The sequence below is a fragment of the Salmo salar genome, chromosome ssa12 (genome assembly GCF_905237065.1).
Source record: "Salmo salar chromosome ssa12, Ssal_v3.1, whole genome shotgun sequence".
In the NCBI taxonomy this organism is placed as follows: Eukaryota; Metazoa; Chordata; class Actinopteri; order Salmoniformes; family Salmonidae; genus Salmo; species Salmo salar.
The window spans coordinates 13,158,329-13,181,500 of NC_059453.1; the positions used below are offsets into that span (position 1 = coordinate 13,158,329).

At 48.0% G+C, this 23,172-nt stretch overlaps 1 protein-coding gene across 5 annotated transcripts in view; it reads left to right on the plus strand.

The window, feature by feature from the left end:
- Positions 1–23,172, plus strand: part of LOC106592948 (adhesion G protein-coupled receptor L1) — an 89,935-nt gene that overhangs the window by 9,811 nt on the left and 56,952 nt on the right. The window lies entirely within an intron of this gene.

The window sequence follows — 23,172 nt, forward strand, 5'->3', positions numbered from 1 at the left end:
ACTGGACTGTATGTGTATACAGGCTGTAGGACCTGCCATCATTCCCTTTGAACTGGACTGTGTGTGTTTACAGGAAGTAGGGCCTGCCATCATTCCCTTTGAACTGGACTGTGTGTGTTTACAGGCAGTTGGACCTGCCATCATTCCCTTTGAACTGGACTGTGTGTGTTTACAGGCAGTTGGACCTGCATCATTCCCTTTGAACTGGACTGTGTGTGTTTACAGGCAGTTGGACCTGCATCATTCCCTTTGAACTGGACTGTGTGTGTTTACAGGCAGTTGGACCTGCCATCATTCCCTTTGAACTGGACTGTGTGTGTTTACAGGCAGTTGGACCTGCATTATTCCCTTTGAACTGGACTGTGTGTTTACAGGCAGTTGGACCTGCCATCATTCCCTTTGAACTGGACTGTATGTGTATACAGGCAGTAGGACCTGCCATCATTCCCTTTGAACTGGACTGTGTGTGTTTACAGGAAGTAGGGCCTGCCATCATTCCCTTTGAACTGGACTGTGTGTGTTTACAGGCAGTTGGACCTGCCATCATTCCCTTTGAACTGGACTGTGTGTGTTTACAGGCAGTTGGACCTGCATCATTCCCTTTGAACTGGACTGTGTGTGTTTACAGGCAGTTGGACCTGCATCATTCCCTTTGAACTGGACTGTGTGTGTTTACAGGCAGTTGGACCTGCCATCATTCCCTTTGAACTGGACTGTGTGTGTTTACAGGCAGTTGGACCTGTATTATTCCCTTTGAACTGGACTGTGTGTGTCTACAGGCAGTTGGACCTAACATCATTCCCTTTGAACTGGACTGTGTGTGTTTACAGGCAGTTGGACCTGCCATCATTCCCTTTGAACTGGACTGTGTGTGTTTACAGGCAGTTGGACCTGCCATCATTCCCTTTGAACTGGACTGTGTGTGTTTACAGGCAGTTGGACCTGCATCATTCCCTTTGAACTGGACTGTGTGTGTTTACAGGAAGTAGGGTCTGCCATCATTCCCTTTGAACTGGACTGTGTGTGTTTACAGGAAGTAGGGTCTGCCATCATTCCCTTTGAACTGGACTGTGTGTGTTTACAGGCAGTTGGACCTGCCATCATTCCCTTTGAACTGGACTGTGTGTGTTTACAGGCAGTTGGACCTGCATCATTCCCTTTGAACTGGACTGTGTGTGTTTACAGGCAGTTGGACCTGCATCATTCCCTTTGAACTGGACTGTGTGTGTTTACAGACAGTTGAACCTGCCATCATTCCCTTTGAACTGGACTGTGTGTGTTTACAGGCAGTTGGACCTGCATTATTCCCTTTGAACTGGACTGTGTGTGTCTACAGGCAGTTGGACCTAACATCATTCCCTTTGAACTGGACTGTGTGTGTTTACAGGCAGTTGGACCTGCCATCATTCCCTTTGAACTGGACTGTGTGTGTTTACAGGCAGTTGGGCCTGCCATCATTCCCTTTGAACTGGACTGTGTTTGTTTACAGGCAGTTGGACCTGCCATCATTCCCTTTGAACTGGACTGTGTGTGTTTACAGGCAGTTGGACCTGCCATCATTCCCTTTGAACTGGACTGTGTGTTTACAGGCAGTTGGACCTGCCATCATTCCCTTTGAACTGGACTGTGTGTTTACAGGCAGTTGGACCTGCCATCATTCCCTTTGAACTGGACTGTGTGTTTACAGGCAGTTGGACCTGCCATCATTCCCTTTGAACTGGACTGTGTGTTTACAGGCAGTTGGACCTGCCATCATTCCCTTTGAACTGGACTGTATGTTTACAGGCAGTTGGACCTGCCATCACCCCTTTGAACTGGACTGTGTGTTTACAGGCAGTTGGACCTGCCATCATTCCCTTTGAACTGGACTGTGTGTGTTTACAGGCAGTTGGACCTGCCATTATTCCCTTTGAACTGGACTGTGTGTGTTTACAGGCAGTTGGACCTGCCATCACCCCTTTGAACTGGACTGTGTGTTTACAGGCAGTTGGACCTGCCATCATTCCCTTTGAACTGGACTGTGTGTGTTTACAGGCAGTTGGACCTGCATCATTCACTTTGAACTGGACTGTGTGTGTTTCCAGGCAGTTGGACCTGCCATCATTCACTTTGAACTGGACTGTGTGTGTTTACAGGCAGTTGGACCTGCATCATTCACTTTGAACTGGACTGTGTGTGTTTACAGGTAGTTGGACCTGCCATCATTCACTTTGAACTGGACTGTGTGTGTTTACAGGCAGTTGGACCTGCCATCATTCCCTTTGAACTGGACTGTGTGTGTTTACAGGCAGTTGGACCTGCCATCATTACCTTTGAACTGGACTGTGTGTTTACAGGCAGTTGGACCTGCCATCATTCCCTTTGAACTGGACTGTGTGTTTACAGGCAGTTGGACCTGCCATCATTCCCTTTGAACTGGACTGTGTGTGTTTACAGGCAGTTGGACCTGCCATCATTCCCTTTGAACTGGACTGTGTGTTTACAGGCAGTTGCACCTGCCATCATTCCCTTTGAACTGGACTGTGTGTTTACAGGCAGTTGGACCTGCCATCACCCCTTTGAACTGGACTGTGTGTTTACAGGCAGTTGGACCTGCCATCATTCCCTTTGAACTGGACTGTGTGTGTTTACAGGCACTTGGACCTGCCATCATGCCCTTTGAACTGGACTGTGTGTTTACAGGCATTTGGACCTGCCATCACCCCTTTGAACTGGACTGTGTGTTTACAGGCAGTTGGACCTGCCATCATTCCCTTTGAACTGGACTGTGTGTGTTTACAGGCAGTTGGACCTGCATTATTCCCTTTGAACTGGACTGTGTGTTTACAGGCAGTAGGGCCTGCCATCATTCACTTTGAACTGGACTGTGTGTGTTTACAGGCAGTTGGACCTGCCATCATTCACTTTGAACTGGACTGTGCGTGTTTACAGGCAGTAGGACCTGCATCATTCACTTGAACTGGACTGTGTGTGTTTACAGGCAGTTGGACCTGCCGTCATTCACTTTGAACTGGACTGTGTGTGTTTACAGGCAGTTGGACCTGCCATCACCCCTTTGAACTGGACTGTGTGTTTACAGGCAGTTGGACCTGCCATCATTCCCTTTGAACTGGACTGTGTGTGTTTACAGGCAGTTGGACCTGCCATCATTCCCTTTGAACTGGACTGTGTGTTTACAGGCAGTTGGACCTGCCATCACCCCTTTGAACTGGACTGTGTGTTTACAGGCAGTTGGACCTGCCATCATTCCCTTTGAACTGGACTGTGTGTGTTTCCAGGCAGTTGGACCTGCATCATTCACTTTGAACTGGACTGTGTGTGTTTCCAGGCAGTTGGACCTGCCATCATTCACTTTGAACTGGACTGTGTGTGTTTACAGGCAGTTGGACCTGCATCATTCACTTTGAACTGGACTGTGTGTGTTTACAGGTAGTTGGACATGCCATCATTCACTTTGAACTGGACTGTGTGTGTTTACAGGCAGTTGGACCTGCCATCATTCCCTTTGAACTGGACTGTGTGTGTTTACAGGCAGTTGGACCTGCCATCATTCCCTTTGAACTGGACTGTGTGTTTACAGGCAGTTGGACCTGCCATCATTCCCTTTGAACTGGACTGTATGTTTACAGGCAGTTGGACCTGCCATCACCCCTTTGAACTGGACTGTGTGTTTACAGGCAGTTGGACCTGCCATCATTCCCTTTGAACTGGACTGTGTGTGTTTACAGGCAGTTGGACCTGCCATTATTCCCTTTGAACTGGACTGTGTGTTTACAGGCAGTTGGACCTGCCATCACCCCTTTGAACTGGACTGTGTGTTTACAGGCAGTTGGACCTGCCATCATTCCCTTTGAACTGGACTGTGTGTGTTTACAGGCAGTTGGACCTGCATCATTCACTTTGAACTGGACTGTGTGTGTTTCCAGGCAGTTGGACCTGCCATCATTCACTTTGAACTGGACTGTGTGTGTTTACAGGCAGTTGGACCTGCATCATTCACTTTGAACTGGACTGTGTGTGTTTACAGGTAGTTGGACCTGCCATCATTCACTTTGAACTGGACTGTGTGTGTTTACAGGCAGTTGGACCTGCCATCATTCCCTTTGAACTGGACTGTGTGTGTTTACAGGCAGTTGGACCTGCCATCATTACCTTTGAACTGGACTGTGTGTTTACAGGCAGTTGGACCTGCCATCATTCCCTTTGAACTGGACTGTGTGTTTACAGGCAGTTGGACCTGCCATCATTCCCTTTGAACTGGACTGTGTGTGTTTACAGGCAGTTGGACCTGCCATCATTCCCTTTGAACTGGACTGTGTGTTTACAGGCAGTTGCACCTGCCATCATTCCCTTTGAACTGGACTGTGTGTTTACAGGCAGTTGGACCTGCCATCACCCCTTTGAACTGGACTGTGTGTTTACAGGCAGTTGGACCTGCCATCATTCCCTTTGAACTGGACTGTGTGTGTTTACAGGCACTTGGACCTGCCATCATGCCCTTTGAACTGGACTGTGTGTTTACAGGCAGTTGGACCTGCCATCACCCCTTTGAACTGGACTGTGTGTTTACAGGCAGTTGGACCTGCCATCATTCCCTTTGAACTGGACTGTGTGTGTTTACAGGCAGTTGGACCTGCCATCATTCCCTTTGAACTGGACTGTGTGTGTTTACAGGCAGTTGGACCTGCATTATTCCCTTTGAACTGGACTGTGTGTTTACAGGCAGTAGGGCCTGCCATCATTCACTTTGAACTGGACTGTGTGTGTTTACAGGCAGTTGGACCTGCCATCATTCACTTTGAACTGGACTGTGCGTGTTTACAGGCAGTAGGACCTGCATCATTCACTTGAACTGGACTGTGTGTGTTTACAGGCAGTTGGACCTGCCATCATTCACTTTGAACTGGACTGTGTGTGTTTACAGGCAGTTGGACCTGCCATCACCCCTTTGAACTGGACTGTGTGTTTACAGGCAGTTGGACCTGCCATCATTCCCTTTGAACTGGACTGTGTGTGTTTCCAGGCAGTTGGACCTGCATCATTCACTTTGAACTGGACTGTGTGTGTTTCCAGGCAGTTGGACCTGCCATCATTCACTTTGAACTGGACTGTGTGTGTTTACAGGCAGTTGGACCTGCATCATTCACTTTGAACTGGACTGTGTGTGTTTACAGGTAGTTGGACATGCCATCATTCACTTTGAACTGGACTGTGTGTGTTTACAGGCAGTTGGACCTGCCATCATTCCCTTTGAACTGGACTGTGTGTGTTTACAGCCAGTTGGACCTGCCATCATTCCCTTTGAACTGGACTGTGTGTTTACAGGCAGTTGGACCTGCCATCATTCCCTTTGAACTGGACTGTGTGTTTACAGGCAGTTGGACCTGCCATCATTTCCTTTGAACTGGACTGTGTGTGTTTACAGGCAGTTGGACCTGCCATCATTCCCTTTGAACTGGACTGTGTGTTTACAGGCAGTTGGGCCTGCCATCATTCCCTTTGAACTGGACTGTGTGTGTTTACAGGCAGTTGCACCTGCCATCATTCCCTTTGAACTGGACTGTGTGTTTACAGGCAGTTGGACCTGCTATCACCCCTTTGAACTGGACTGTGTGTTTACAGGCAGTTGGACCTGCCATCATTCCCTTTGAACTGGACTGTGTGTGTTTACAGGCAGTTGGACCTGCCATCATTCCCTTTGAACTGGACTGTGTGTGTTTACAGGCAGTTGGACCTGCATTATTCCCTTTGAACTGGACTGTGTGTTTACAGGCAGTTGGACCTGCCATCATTCCCTTTGAACTGGACTGTGTGTGTTTACAGGCAGTTGGACCTGCCATCATTCACTTTGAACTGGACTGTGCGTGTTTACAGGCAGTAGGACCTGCATCATTCACTTGAACTGGACTGTGTGTGTTTACTGGCAGTTGGACCTGCCATCATTCACTTTGAACTGGACTGTGTGTGTTTACAGGCAGTTGGACCTGCCATCATTCACTTTGAACTGGACTGTGTGTGTTTACAGGGAGTTGGACCTGCATCAATAACTTTGAACTGGACTGTGTGTGTTTACAGGCAGTTGGACCTGCCATCATTCACTTTGAACTGGACTGTGTGTGTTTACAGGCAGTTGGACCTGCCATCATTCCCTTTGAACTGGACTGTGTGTGTTTACAGGCAGTTGGACCTGCCATCATTCCCTTTGAACTGGACTGTGTGTGTTTACAGGCAGTTGGACCTGCCATCATTACCTTTGAACTGGACTGTGTGTTTACAGGCAGTTGGGCCTGCCATCATTCCCTTTGAACTGGACTGTGTGTGTTTACAGGCAGTTGGACCTGCATCATTCCCTTTGAACTGGACTGTGTGTGTTTACAGGCAGTTGGACCTGCATCATTCCCTTTGAACTGGACTGTGTGTGTTTACAGGCAGTTGGACCTGCCATCATTCCCTTTGAACTGGACTGTGTGTGTTTACAGGCAGTTGGACCTGCATTATTCCCTTTGAACTGGACTGTGTGTTTACAGGCAGTTGGACCTGCCATCATTCCCTTTGAACTGGACTGTATGTGTATACAGGCAGTAGGACCTGCCATCATTCCCTTTGAACTGGACTGTGTGTGTTTACAGGAAGTAGGGCCTGCCATCATTCCCTTTGAACTGGACTGTGTGTGTTTACAGGCAGTTGGACCTGCCATCATTCCCTTTGAACTGGACTGTGTGTGTTTACAGGCAGTTGGACCTGCCATCATTCCCTTTGAACTGGACTGTGTGTGTTTACAGGCAGTTGGACCTGCATCATTCCCTTTGAACTGGACTGTGTGTGTTTACAGGCAGTTGGACCTGCCATCATTCCCTTTGAACTGGACTGTGTGTGTTTACAGGCAGTTGGACCTGCATCATTCCCTTTGAACTGGACTGTGTGTGTCTACAGGCAGTTGGACCTAACATCATTCCCTTTGAACTGGACTGTGTGTGTTTACAGGCAGTTGGACCTGCCATCATTCCCTTTGAACTGGACTGTGTGTGTTTACAGGCAGTTGGACCTGCCATCATTCCCTTTGAACTGGACTGTGTGTGTTTACAGGCAGTTGGACCTGCATCATTCCCTTTGAACTGGACTGTGTGTGTTTACAGGAAGTAGGGTCTGCCATCATTCCCTTTGAACTGGACTGTGTGTGTTTACAGGAAGTAGGGTCTGCCATCATTCCCTTTGAACTGGACTGTGTGTGTTTACAGGCAGTTGGACCTGCCATCATTCCCTTTGAACTGGACTGTGTGTGTTTACAGGCAGTTGGACCTGCATCATTCCCTTTGAACTGGACTGTGTGTGTTTACAGGCAGTTGGACCTGCATCATTCCCTTTGAACTGGACTGTGTGTGTTTACAGACAGTTGAACCTGCCATCATTCCCTTTGAACTGGACTGTGTGTGTTTACAGGCAGTTGGACCTGCATTATTCCCTTTGAACTGGACTGTGTGTGTCTACAGGCAGTTGGACCTAACATCATTCCCTTTGAACTGGACTGTGTGTGTTTACAGGCAGTTGGACCTGCCATCATTCCCTTTGAACTGGACTGTGTGTGTTTACAGGCAGTTGGACCTGCCATCATTCCCTTTGAACTGGACTGTGTGTGTTTACAGGCAGTTGGACCTGCATCATTCCCTTTGAACTGGACTGTGTGTGTTTACAGGAAGTAGGGCCTGCCATCATTCCCTTTGAACTGGACTGTGTGTGTTTACAGGCAGTTGGACCTGCCATCATTCCCTTTGAACTGGACTGTGTGTGTTTACAGGCAGTTGGGCCTGCCATCATTCCCTTTGAACTGGACTGTGTGTGTTTACAGGCAGTTGGACCTGCCATCATTCACTTTGAACTGGACTGTGTGTGTTTACAGGCAGTTGGGCCTGCCATCATTCCCTTTGAACTGGACTGTGTTTGTTTACAGGCAGTTGGACCTGCCATCATTCCCTTTGAACTGGACTGTGTGTGTTTACAGGCAGTTGGACCTGCCATCATTCCCTTTGAACTGGACTTTGTGTTTACAGGCAGTTGGACCTGCCATCATTCCCTTTGAACTGGACTGTGTGTTTACAGGCAGTTGGACCTGCCATCATTCCCTTTGAACTGGACTGTGTGTTTACAGGCAGTTGGACCTGCCATCATTCCCTTTGAACTGGACTGTGTGTTTACAGGCAGTTGGACCTGCCATCATTCCCTTTGAACTGGACTGTATGTTTACAGGCAGTTGGACCTGCCATCACCCCTTTGAACTGGACTGTGTGTTTACAGGCAGTTGGACCTGCCATCATTCCCTTTGAACTGGACTGTGTGTGTTTACAGGCAGTTGGACCTGCCATCATTCCCTTTGAACTGGACTGTGTGTGTTTACAGGCAGTTGGACCTGCCATCACCCCTTTGAACTGGACTGTGTGTTTACAGGCAGTTGGACCTGCCATCATTCCCTTTGAACTGGACTGTGTGTGTTTACAGGCAGTTGGACCTGCCATCATTCCCTTTGAACTGGACTGTGTGTGTTTACAGGCAGTTGGACCTGCCATCATTCCCTTTGAACTGGACTGTGTGTTTACAGGCAGTTGGACCTGCCATCATTCCCTTTGAACTGGACTGTATGTTTACAGGCAGTTGGACCTGCCATCACCCCTTTGAACTGGACTGTGTGTTTACAGGCAGTTGGACCTGCCATCATTCCCTTTGAACTGGACTGTGTGTGTTTACAGGCAGTTGGACCTGCCATTATTCCCTTTGAACTGGACTGTGTGTTTACAGGCAGTTGGACCTGCCATCACCCCTTTGAACTGGACTGTGTGTTTACAGGCAGTTGGACCTGCCATCATTCCCTTTGAACTGGACTGTGTGTGTTTACAGGCAGTTGGACCTTCATCATTCACTTTGAACTGGACTGTGTGTGTTTCCAGGCAGTTGGACCTGCCATCATTCACTTTGAACTGGACTGTGTGTGTTTACAGGCAGTTGGACCTGCATCATTCACTTTGAACTGGACTGTGTGTGTTTACAGGTAGTTGGACCTGCCATCATTCACTTTGAACTGGACTGTGTGTGTTTACAGGCAGTTGGACCTGCCATCATTCCCTTTGAACTGGACTGTGTGTGTTTACAGGCAGTTGGACCTGCCATCATTACCTTTGAACTGGACTGTGTGTTTACAGGCAGTTGGACCTGCCATCATTCCCTTTGAACTGGACTGTGTGTTTACAGGCAGTTGGACCTGCCATCATTCCCTTTGAACTGGACTGTGTGTGTTTACAGGCAGTTGGACCTGCCATCATTCCCTTTGAACTGGACTGTGTGTTTACAGGCAGTTGCACCTGCCATCATTCCCTTTGAACTGGACTGTGTGTTTACAGGCAGTTGGACCTGCCATCACCCCTTTGAACTGGACTGTGTGTTTACAGGCAGTTGGACCTGCCATCATTCCCTTTGAACTGGACTGTGTGTGTTTACAGGCACTTGGACCTGCCATCATGCCCTTTGAACTGGACTGTGTGTTTACAGGCAGTTGGACCTGCCATCACCCCTTTGAACTGGACTGTGTGTTTACAGGCAGTTGGACCTGCCATCATTCCCTTTGAACTGGACTGTGTGTGTTTACAGGCAGTTGGACCTGCCATCATTCCCTTTGAACTGGACTGTGTGTGTTTACAGGCAGTTGGACCTGCATTATTCCCTTTGAACTGGACTGTGTGTTTACAGGCAGTAGGGCCTGCCATCATTCACTTTGAACTGGACTGTGTGTGTTTACAGGCAGTTGGACCTGCCATCATTCACTTTGAACTGGACTGTGCGTGTTTACAGGCAGTAGGACCTGCATCATTCACTTGAACTGGACTGTGTGTGTTTACAGGCAGTTGGACCTGCCATCATTCACTTTGAACTGGACTGTGTGTGTTTACAGGCAGTTGGACCTGCCATCACCCCCTTTGAACTGGACTGTGTGTTTACAGGCAGTTGGACCTGCCATCATTCCCTTTGAACTGGACTGTGTGTGTTTCCAGGCAGTTGGACCTGCATCATTCACTTTGAACTGGACTGTGTGTGTTTCCAGGCAGTTGGACCTGCCATCATTCACTTTGAACTGGACTGTGTGTGTTTACAGGCAGTTGGACCTGCATCATTCACTTTGAACTGGACTGTGTGTGTTTACAGGTAGTTGGACATGCCATCATTCACTTTGAACTGGACTGTGTGTGTTTACAGGCAGTTGGACCTGCCATCATTCCCTTTGAACTGGACTGTGTGTGTTTACAGCCAGTTGGACCTGCCATCATTCCCTTTGAACTGGACTGTGTGTTTACAGGCAGTTGGACCTGCCATCATTCCCTTTGAACTGGACTGTGTGTTTACAGGCAGTTGGACCTGCCATCATTTCCTTTGAACTGGACTGTGTGTGTTTACAGGCAGTTGGACCTGCCATCATTCCCTTTGAACTGGACTGTGTGTTTACAGGCAGTTGGGCCTGCCATCATTCCCTTTGAACTGGACTGTGTGTGTTTACAGGCAGTTGCACCTGCCATCATTCCCTTTGAACTGGACTGTGTGTTTACAGGCAGTTGGACCTGCTATCACCCCTTTGAACTGGACTGTGTGTTTACAGGCAGTTGGACCTGCCATCATTCCCTTTGAACTGGACTGTGTGTGTTTACAGGCAGTTGGACCTGCCATCATTCCCTTTGAACTGGACTGTGTGTGTTTACAGGCAGTTGGACCTGCATTATTCCCTTTGAACTGGACTGTGTGTTTACAGGCAGTTGGACCTGCCATCATTCCCTTTGAACTGGACTGTGTGTGTTTACAGGCAGTTGGACCTGCCATCATTCACTTTGAACTGGACTGTGCGTGTTTACAGGCAGTAGGACCTGCATCATTCACTTGAACTGGACTGTGTGTGTTTACTGGCAGTTGGACCTGCCATCATTCACTTTGAACTGGACTGTGTGTGTTTACAGGCAGTTGGACCTGCCATCATTCACTTTGAACTGGACTGTGTGTGTTTACAGGCAGTTGGACCTGCCATCATTCACTTTGAACTGGACTGTGTGTGTTTACAGGCAGTTGGACCTGCATCAATAACTTTGAACTGGACTGTGTGTGTTTACAGGCAGTTGGACCTGCCATCATTCACTTTGAACTGGACTGTGTGTGTTTACAGGCAGTTGGACCTGCCATCATTCCCTTTGAACTGGACTGTGTGTGTTTACAGGCAGTTGGACCTGCCATCATTCCCTTTGAACTGGACTGTGTGTGTTTACAGGCAGTTGGACCTGCCATCATTACCTTTGAACTGGACTGTGTGTTTACAGGCAGTTGGGCCTGCCATCATTCCCTTTGAACTGGACTGTGTGTGTTTACAGGCAGTTGGACCTGCATCATTCCCTTTGAACTGGACTGTGTGTGTTTACAGGCAGTTGGACCTGCATCATTCCCTTTGAACTGGACTGTGTGTGTTTACAGGCAGTTGGACCTGCCATCATTCCCTTTGAACTGGACTGTGTGTGTTTACAGGCAGTTGGACCTGCATTATTCCCTTTGAACTGGACTGTGTGTTTACAGGCAGTTGGACCTGCCATCATTCCCTTTGAACTGGACTGTATGTGTATACAGGCAGTAGGACCTGCCATCATTCCCTTTGAACTGGACTGTGTGTGTTTACAGGAAGTAGGGCCTGCCATCATTCCCTTTGAACTGGACTGTGTGTGTTTACAGGCAGTTGGACCTGCCATCATTCCCTTTGAACTGGACTGTGTGTGTTTACAGGCAGTTGGACCTGCATCATTCCCTTTGAACTGGACTGTGTGTGTTTACAGGCAGTTGGACCTGCATCATTCCCTTTGAACTGGACTGTGTGTGTTTACAGGCAGTTGGACCTGCCATCATTCCCTTTGAACTGGACTGTGTGTGTTTACAGGCAGTTGGACCTGTATTATTCCCTTTGAACTGGACTGTGTGTGTCTACAGGCAGTTGGACCTGCCATCATTCCCTTTGAACTGGACTGTGTGTGTTTACAGGCAGTTGGACCTGCCATCATTCCCTTTGAACTGGACTGTGTGTGTTTACAGGCAGTTGGACCTGCATCATTCCCTTTGAACTGGACTGTGTGTGTTTACAGGCAGTAGGGCCTGCCATCATTCCCTTTGAACTGGACTGTGTGTGTTTACAGGCAGTTGGACCTGCCATCATTCCCTTTGAACTGGACTGTGTGTGTTTACAGGCAGTTGGACCTGCCATCATTCCCTTTGAACTGGACTGTGTGTGTTTACAGGCAGTTGGACCTGCATCATTCCCTTTGAACTGGACTGTGTGTGTTTACAGGCAGTTGGACCTGCCATCATTCCCTTTGAACTGGACTGTGTGTGTTTACAGGCAGTTGGACCTGCCATCATTCCCTTTGAACTGGACTGTGTGTGTTTACAGGCAGTTGGACCTGCATCATTCCCTTTGAACTGGACTGTGTGTGTTTACAGGCAGTTGGACCTGCCATCATTCCCTTTGAACTGGACTGTGTGTGTTTACAGGCAGTTGGACCTGTATTATTCCCTTTGAACTGGACTGTGTGTGTCTACAGGCAGTTGGACCTAACATCATTCCCTTTGAACTGGACTGTGTGTGTTTACAGGCAGTTGGACCTGCCATCATTCCCTTTGAACTGGACTGTGTGTGTTTACAGGCAGTTGGACCTGCCATCATTCCCTTTGAACTGGACTGTGTGTGTTTACAGGCAGTTGGACCTGCATCATTCCCTTTGAACTGGACTGTGTGTGTTTACAGGAAGTAGGGTCTGCCATCATTCCCTTTGAACTGGACTGTGTGTGTTTACAGGAAGTAGGGTCTGCCATCATTCCCTTTGAACTGGACTGTGTGTGTTTACAGGCAGTTGGACCTGCCATCATTCCCTTTGAACTGGACTGTGTGTGTTTACAGGCAGTTGGACCTGCATCATTCCCTTTGAACTGGACTGTGTGTGTTTACAGGCAGTTGGACCTGCATCATTCCCTTTGAACTGGACTGTGTGTGTTTACAGACAGTTGAACCTGCCATCATTCCCTTTGAACTGGACTGTGTGTGTTTACAGGCAGTTGGACCTGCATTATTCCCTTTGAACTGGACTGTGTGTGTCTACAGGCAGTTGGACCTAACATCATTCCCTTTGAACTGGACTGTGTGTGTTTACAGGCAGTTGGACCTGCCATCATTCCCTTTGAACTGGACTGTGTGTGTTTACAGGCAGTTGGACCTGCCATCATTCCCTTTGAACTGGACTGTGTGTGTTTACAGGCAGTTGGACCTGCATCATTCCCTTTGAACTGGACTGTGTGTGTTTACAGGAAGTAGGGCCTGCCATCATTCCCTTTGAACTGGACTGTGTGTGTTTACAGGCAGTTGGACCTGCCATCATTCCCTTTGAACTGGACTGTGTGTGTTTACAGGCAGTTGGGCCTGCCATCATTCCCTTTGAACTGGACTGTGTGTGTTTACAGGCAGTTGGACCTGCCATCATTCACTTTGAACTGGACTGTGTGTGTTTACAGGCAGTTGGGCCTGCCATCATTCCCTTTGAACTGGACTGTGTTTGTTTACAGGCAGTTGGACCTGCCATCATTCCCTTTGAACTGGACTGTGTGTGTTTACAGGCAGTTGGACCTGCCATCATTCCCTTTGAACTGGACTTTGTGTTTACAGGCAGTTGGACCTGCCATCATTCCCTTTGAACTGGACTGTGTGTTTACAGGCAGTTGGACCTGCCATCATTCCCTTTGAACTGGACTGTGTGTTTACAGGCAGTTGGACCTGCCATCATTCCCTTTGAACTGGACTGTGTGTTTACAGGCAGTTGGACCTGCCATCATTCCCTTTGAACTGGACTGTATGTTTACAGGCAGTTGGACCTGCCATCACCCCTTTGAACTGGACTGTGTGTTTACAGGCAGTTGGACCTGCCATCATTCCCTTTGAACTGGACTGTGTGTGTTTACAGGCAGTTGGACCTGCCATCATTCCCTTTGAACTGGACTGTGTGTGTTTACAGGCAGTTGGACCTGCCATCACCCCTTTGAACTGGACTGTGTGTTTACAGGCAGTTGGACCTGCCATCATTCCCTTTGAACTGGACTGTGTGTGTTTACAGGCAGTTGGACCTGCATCATTCACTTTGAACTGGACTGTGTGTGTTTCCAGGCAGTTGGACCTGCCATCATTCACTTTGAACTGGACTGTGTGTGTTTACAGGCAGTTGGACCTGCATCATTCACTTTGAACTGGACTGTGTGTGTTTACAGGCAGTTGGACCTGCCATCATTCCCTTTGAACTGGACTGTGTGTGTTTACAGGCAGTTGGACCTGCATCATTCCCTTTGAACTGGACTGTGTGTGTTTACAGGCAGTTGGACCTGCATCATTTCCTTTGAACTGGACTGTGTGTGTTTACAGACAGTTGAACCTGCCATCATTCCCTTTGAACTGGACTGTGTGTGTTTACAGGCAGTTGGACCTGCATTATTCCCTTTGAACTGGACTGTGTGTGTCTACAGGCAGTTGGACCTAACATCATTCCCTTTGAACTGGACTGTGTGTGTTTACAGGCAGTTGGACCTGCCATCATTCCCTTTGAACTGGACTGTGTGTGTTTACAGGCAGTTGGACCTGCCATCATTCCCTTTGAACTGGACTGTGTGTGTTTACAGGCAGTTGGACCTGCATCATTCCCTTTGAACTGGACTGTGTGTGTTTACAGGAAATAGGGCCTGCCATCATTCCCTTTGAACTGGACTGTGTGTGTTTACAGGCAGTTGGACCTGCCATCATTCCCTTTGAACTGGACTGTGTGTGTTTACAGGCAGTTGGGCCTGACATCATTCCCTTTGAACTGGACTGTGTGTGTTTACAGGCAGTTGGACCTGCCATCATTCACTTTGAACTGGACTGTGTGTGTTTACAGGCAGTTGGGCCTGCCATCATTCCCTTTGAACTGGACTGTGTTTGTTTACAGGCAGTTGGACCTGCCATCATTCCCTTTGAACTGGACTGTGTGTGTTTACAGGCAGTTGGACCTGCCATCATTCCCTTTGAACTGGACTTTGTGTTTACAGGCAGTTGGACCTGCCATCATTCCCTTTGAACTGGACTGTGTGTTTACAGGCAGTTGGACCTGCCATCATTCCCTTTGAACTGGACTGTGTGTTTACAGGCAGTTGGACCTGCCATCATTCCCTTTGAACTGGACTGTGTGTTTACAGGCAGTTGGACCTGCCATCATTCCCTTTGAACTGGACTGTATGTTTACAGGCAGTTGGACCTGCCATCACCCCTTTGAACTGGACTGTGTGTTTACAGGCAGTTGGACCTGCCATCATTCCCTTTGAACTGGACTGTGTGTGTTTACAGGCAGTTGGACCTGCCATCATTCCCTTTGAACTGGACTGTGTGTGTTTACAGGCAGTTGGACCTGCCATCACCCCTTTGAACTGGACTGTGTGTTTACAGGCAGTTGGACCTGCCATCATTCCCTTTGAACTGGACTGTGTGTGTTTACAGGCAGTTGGACCTGCATCATTCACTTTGAACTGGACTGTGTGTGTTTCCAGGCAGTTGGACCTGCCATCATTCACTTTGAACTGGACTGTGTGTGTTTACAGGCAGTTGGACCTGCATCATTCACTTTGAACTGGACTGTGTGTGTTTACAGGTAGTTGGACCTGCCATCATTCACTTTGAACTGGACTGTGTGTGTTTACAGGCAGTTGGACCTGCCATCATTCCCTTTGAACTGGACTGTGTGTGTTTACAGGCAGTTGGACCTGCCATCAATACCTTTGAACTGGACTGTGTGTTTACAGGCAGTTGGACCTGCCATCATTCCCTTTGAACTGGACTGTGTGTTTACAGGCAGTTGGACCTGCCATCATTCCCTTTGAACTGGACTGTGTGTGTTTACAGGCAGTTGGACCTGCCATCATTCCCTTTGAACTGGACTGTGTGTTTACAGGCAGTTGCACCTGCCATCATTCCCTTTGAACTGGACTGTGTGTTTACAGGCAGTTGGACCTGCCATCACCCCCTTTGAACTGGACTGTGTGTTTACAGGCAGTTGGACCTGCCATCATTCCCTTTGAACTGGACTGTGTGTGTTTACAGGCACTTGGACCTGCCATCATGCCCTTTGAACTGGACTGTGTGTTTACAGGCAGTTGGACCTGCCATCACCCCTTTGAACTGGACTGTGTGTTTACAGGCAGTTGGACCTGCCATCATTCCCTTTGAACTGGACTGTGTGTGTTTACAGGCAGTTGGACCTGCCATCATTCCCTTTGAACTGGACTGTGTGTGTTTACAGGCAGTTGGACCTGCATTATTCCCTTTGAACTGGACTGTGTGTTTACAGGCAGTAGGGCCTGCCATCATTCACTTTGAACTGGACTGTGTGTGTTTACAGGCAGTTGGACCTGCCATCATTCACTTTGAACTGGACTGTGCGTGTTTACAGGCAGTAGGACCTGCATCATTCACTTGAACTGGACTGTGTGTGTTTACAGGCAGTTGGACCTGCCATCATTCACTTTGAACTGGACTGTGTGTGTTTACAGGCAGTTGGACCTGCCATCACCCCTTTGAACTGGACTGTGTGTTTACAGGCAGTTGGACCTGCCATCATTCCCTTTGAACTGGACTGTGTGTGTTTACAGGCAGTTGGACCTGCCATCATTCCCTTTGAACTGGACTGTGTGTTTACAGGCAGTTGGACCTGCCATCACCCCTTTGAACTGGACTGTGTGTTTACAGGCAGTTGGACCTGCCATCATTCCCTTTGAACTGGACTGTGTGTGTTTCCAGGCAGTTGGACCTGCATCATTCACTTTGAACTGGACTGTGTGTGTTTCCAGGCAGTTGGACCTGCCATCATTCACTTTGAACTGGACTGTGTGTGTTTACAGGCAGTTGGACCTGCATCATTCACTTTGAACTGGACTGTGTGTGTTTACAGGCAGTTGGACCTGCATTATTCCCTTTGAACTGGACTGTGTGTTTACAGGCAGTAGGGCCTGCCATCATTCACTTTGAACTGGACTGTGTGTGTTTACAGGCAGTTGGACCTGCCATCATTCACTTTGAACTGGACTGTGCGTGTTTACAGGCAGTAGGACCTGCATCATTCACTTGAACTGGACTGTGTGTGTTTACAGGCAGTTGGACCTGCCATCATTCACTTTGAACTGGACTGTGTGTGTTTACAGGCAGTTGGACCTGCCATCACCCCTTTGAACTGGACTGTGTGTTTACAGGCAGTTGGACCTGCCATCATTCCCTTTGAACTGGACTGTGTGTGTTTACAGGCAGTTGGACCTGCCATCATTCCCTTTGAACTGGACTGTGTGTTTACAGGCAGTTGGACCTGCCATCACCCCTTTGAACTGGACTGTGTGTTTACAGGCAGTTGGACCTGCCATCATTCCCTTTGAACTGGACTGTGTGTGTTTCCAGGCAGTTGGACCTGCATCATTCACTTTGAACTGGACTGTGTGTGTTTCCAGGCAGTTGGACCTGCCATCATTCACTTTGAACTGGACTGTGTGTGTTTACAGGCAGTTGGACCTGCATCATTCACTTTGAACTGGACTGTGTGTGTTTACAGGTAGTTGGACATGCCATCATTCACTTTGAACTGGACTGTGTGTGTTTACAGGCAGTTGGACCTGCCATCATTCCCTTTGAACTGGACTGTGTGTGTTTACAGGCAGTTGGACCTGCCATCATTCCCTTTGAACTGGACTGTGTGTTTACAGGCAGTTGGACCTGCCATCATTCCCTTTGAACTGGACTGTGTGTTTACAGGCAGTTGGACCTGCCATCATTTCCTTTGAACTGGACTGTGTGTGTTTACAGGCAGTTGGACCTGCCATCATTCCCTTTGAACTGGACTGTGTGTTTACAGGCAGTTGGGCCTGCCATCATTCCCTTTGAACTGGACTGTGTGTGTTTACAGGCAGTTGCACCTGCCATCATTCCCTTTGAACTGGACTGTGTGTTTACAGGCAGTTGGACCTGCTATCACCCCTTTGAACTGGACTGTGTGTTTACAGGCAGTTGGACCTGCCATCATTCCCTTTGAACTGGACTGTGTGTGTTTACAGGCAGTTGGACCTGCCATCATTCCCTTTGAACTGGACTGTGTGTGTTTACAGGCAGTTGGACCTGCATTATTCCCTTTGAACTGGACTGTGTGTTTACAGGCAGTTGGACCTGCCATCATTCCCTTTGAACTGGACTGTGTGTGTTTACAGGCAGTTGGACCTGCCATCAGTCACTTTGAACTGGACTGTGCGTGTTTACAGGCAGTAAGACCTGCATCATTCACTTGAACTGGACTGTGTGTGTTTACTGGCAGTTGGACCTGCCATCATTCACTTTGAACTGGACTGTGTGTGTTTACAGGCATTTGGACCTGCCATCATTCACTTTGAACTGGACTGTGTGTGTTTACAGGCAGTTGGACCTGCCATCATTCACTTTGAACTGGACTGTGTGTGTTTACAGGCAGTTGGACCTGCATCAATAACTTTGAACTGGACTGTGTGTGTTTACAGGCAGTTGGACCTGCCATCATTCACTTTGAACTGGACTGTGTGTGTTTACAGGCAGTTGGACCTGCCATCATTCCCTTTGAACTGGACTGTGTGTGTTTACAGGCAGTTGGACCTGCCATCATTCCCTTTGAACTGGACTGTGTGTGTTTACAGGCAGTTGGACCTGCCATCATTACCTTTGAACTGGACTGTGTGTTTACAGGCAGTTGGGCCTGCCATCATTCCCTTTGAACTGGACTGTGTGTGTTTACAGGCAGTTGCACCTGCCATCATTCCCTTTGAACTGGACTGTGTGTTTACAGGCAGTTGTACCTGCCATCATTCCCTTTGAACTGGACTGTGTTTGTTTACAGGCAGTTGGACCTGCCATCATTCACTTTGAACTGGACTGTGTGTGTTTACAGGCAGTTGGACCTGCATCATTCCCTTTGAACTGGACTGTGTGTGTTTACAGGCAGTTGCACCTGCCATCATTCCCTTTGAACTGGACTGTGTGTTTACAGGCAGTTGGACCTGCCATCATTCCCTTTGAACTGGACTGTGTTTGTTTACAGGCAGTTAGACCTGCCATCATTCCCTTTGAACTGGACTGTGTGTGTTTACAGGCAGTTGGACCCGCATCATTCCCTTTGAACTGGACTATGTGTGTTTACAGGAAGTTGGACCTGCCATCATTCCCTTTGAACTGGACTGTGTGTGTTTACAGGCAGTTGGACCTGCCAGCATTCCCTTTGAACTGGACTGTGTGTGTTTACAGGCAGTTGGACCCGCATCATTCCCTTTGAACTGGACTGTGTGTGTTTACAGGAAGTAGGGCCTGCCATCATTCCCTTTGAACTGGACTGTGTGTGTTTACAGGCAGTTGGACCTGCCATCATTCCCTTTGAACTGGACTGTGTGTGTTTACAGGCAGTTCGGCCTGCCATCATTCCCTTTGAACTGGACTGTGTGTTTACAGGCAGTTGGACCTGCCATCATTCCCTTTGAACTGGACTGTGTGTTTACAGGCAGTTGGACCTGCCATCATTCCCTTTGAACTGGACTGTGTGTTTACAGGCAGTTGGACCTGCCATAATTCCCTTTGAACTGGACTGTGTGTTTACAGGCAGTTGGACCTGCCATCATTCCCTTTGAACTGGACTGTGTTTGTTTACAGGCAGTTGGACCTGCCATCATTCACTTTGAACTGGACTGTGTGTTTACAGGCAGTTGGACCTGCCATCATTCCCTTTGAACTGGACTGTGTGTTTACAGGCAGTTGGACCTGCCATAATTCCCTTTGAACTGGACTGTGTTTTTACAGGCAGTTGGACCTGCCATCATTCCCTTTGAACTGGACTGTGTTTGTTTACAGGCAGTTGGACCTGCCATCATTCCCTTTGAACTGGACTGTGTGTGTTTACAGGCAGTTGGACCTGCCACCATTCCCTTTGAACTGGACTGTGTGTGTTTACAGGCAGTTGGACCCGCATCATTCCCTTTGAACTGGACTGTGTGTGTTTACAGGAAGTAGGGCCTGCCATCATTCCCTTTGAACTGGACTGTGTGTGTTTACAGGCAGTTGGACCTGCCATCATTCCCTTTGAACTGGACTGTGTGTTTACAGGCAGTTGGACCTGCCATCATTCCCTTTGAACTGGACTGTGTGTTTACAGGCAGTTGGACCTGCCATCATTCCCTTTGAACTGGACTGTGTGTTTACAGGCAGTTGGACCTGCCATAATTCCCTTTGAACTGGACTGTGTGTTTACAGGCAGTTGGACCTGCCATCATACCCTTTGAACTGGACTGTGTGTTTACAGGCAGTTGGACCTGCCATCACCCCTTTGAACTGGACTGTGTGTTTACAGGCAGTTGGACCTGCCATCATTCCCTTTGAACTGGACTGTGTGTGTTTACAGGCAGTTGGACCTGCCATCATTCCGTTTGAACTGGACTGTGTGTTTACAGGCAGTTGGACCTGCCATCACCCCTTTGAACTGGACTGTGTGTTTACAGGCAGTTGGACCTGCCATAATTCCCTTTGAACTAGACTGTGTGTGTTTACAGGCAGTTGGACCTGCATCATTCACTTTGAACTGGACTGTGTGTGTTTCCAGGCAGTTGGACCTGCCATCATTCACTTTGAACTGGACTGTGTGTGTTTACAGGCAGTTGGACCTGCATCATTCACTTTGAACTGGACTGTGTGTGTTTACAGGTAGTTGGACCTGCCATCATTCACTTTGAACTGGACTGTGTGTGTTTACAGGCAGTTGGACCTGCCATCATTCCCTTTGAACTGGACTGTGTGTGTTTACAGGCAGTTGGACCTGCCATCATTCCCTTTGAACTGGACTGTGTGTTTACAGGCAGTACGGCCTGCCATCATTCCCTTTGAACTGGACTGTGTGTTTACAGGCAGTTGGGCCTGCCATCATTCCCTTTGAACTGGACTGTGTGTTTACAGGCAGTTGGCCCTGCCATCATTCCATTTGAACTGGACTGTTTGTGTTTACAGGCAGTTGCACCTGCCATCATTCCCTTTGAACTGGACTGTGTGTTTACAGGCAGTTGGACCTGCCATCACCCCTTTGAACTGGACTGTGTGTTTACAGGCAGTTGGACATGCCATCATGCCCTTTGAACTGGACTGTGTGTTTACAGGCAGTTGGACCTGCCATCACCCCTTTGAACTGGACTGTGTGTGTTTACAGGCAGTAGGGCCTGCCATCATTCACTTTGAACTGGACTGTGCGTGTTTACAGGCAGTAGGACCTGCATCATTCACTTGAACTGGACTGTGTGTGTTTACAGGCAGTTGGACCTGCCATCATTCACTTTGAACTGGACTGTGTGTGTTTACAGGCAGTTGGACCTGCCATCATTCACTTTGAACTGGACTGTGTGTGTTTACAGGCAGTTGGACCTGCCATCATTCACTTTGAACTGGACTGTGTGTGTTTACAGGCAGTTGGACCTGCATCATTAACTTTGAACTGGACTGTGTGTGTTTACAGGCAGTTGGACCTGCCATCATTCACTTTGAACTGGACTGTGTGTGTTAACAGGCAGTTGGACCTGCCATCATTCCCTTTGAACTGGACTGTGTGTTTACAGGCAGTTGGACCTGCCATCATTCCCTTTGAACTGGACTGTGTGTGTTTACAGGCAGTTGGACCTGCCATCATTCACTTTGAACTGGACTGTGTGTGTTTACAGGCAGTTGGACCTGCCATCATTACCTTTGAACTGGACTGTGTGTTTACAGGCAGTTGGGCCTGCCATCATTCTTTTTGAACTGGACTGTGTGTGTTTACAGGCAGTTGCACCTGCCATCATTCCCTTTGAACTGGACTGTGTGTTTACAGGCAGTTGGACCTGCCATCATTCCCTTTGAACTGGACTGTGTTTGTTTACAGGCAGTTGGACCTGCCATCATTCACTTTGAACTGGACTGTGTGTGTTTACAGGCAGTTGGACCTGCATCATTCCCTTTGAACTGGACTGTGTGTGTTTACAGGCAGTTGCAACAGCGCGACTTTAGATCATTAGAACGCATTTTGGCAAAAGCAACAAAATTCCCCTGAATTGATTTCTGCAAATATGTAAATACCATGGGAGTCCTCTTACATTTGGGAACTTTACAGTCCCATTGCTCAAACAACCATAAAAAAGGTAGGCTAACAACAAGATCAACAACTAATGCTAGCCAGAGCAAAATGAGCTAAAATCTAATGAAAGAACATTAGAAAAACCCTCTCAAACTTTTTCAGCTAGTTTGCTGTCAAAATTGCACTGATAAACAATGGGAAATAGTAAGTATCCTGCTCGTCCTTCTGCAGCTTGCCTGCCAATGCATGCTTGTCCCAACCAAGCACCCAAGCTAACTTGCTAAAGTTGGCTAGCTTGCTAGCTAGCTACTTCCAGACACAAATGAGAGAACTCCCGAGCTGACAAGGTAAAAATCTGTCGTTCTGCCCCTGAACAAGGCAGTTAACCCACTGTTCCTAGACCGTCATTGAAAATAAGAATTTGTTCTTAACTGACTTGCCTAGTTAAATAAAGGTAAAACTTTTTTTTTTAACAACCAGACTCAAACCCACCTGGTCAGTCTGGCTTTCCCCCCAGTGTAGCGCTGCCTCCTCACTCAGCCCTAGCTGACAGTAAGTAGCTACATTTGAATTGTAATAGTTTTATCCTTGCTTTTCCCCTCTTTTTTTGCTGTACAGTGTCCTTTGGTTTTTTGAAAGGCCTTTAAATCCAATTATTATTAACATCCTATAATCTACTCACGACAACCTTACGATCACCTTACAATCACCTTCTGACAACCTAACGATCTCCTTCACCACATTCAAAACCCAACTCAAAATCTAACGAATACCTTACAAACAACTTATAATCGTCTTACGACCACCTTATGATAACCTTACGATCGCCCTAAGCTCATTCCACTCTAATAGATGAGTTCCTGTCTGGTGTATAATTTATTTACGTTTACTGAAAAATGGCCGAAGGTTGCAGAAGGGCAGTGTGTGTGTGTGTGTGTGTGTGTGTGTGTGTGTGTGTGTG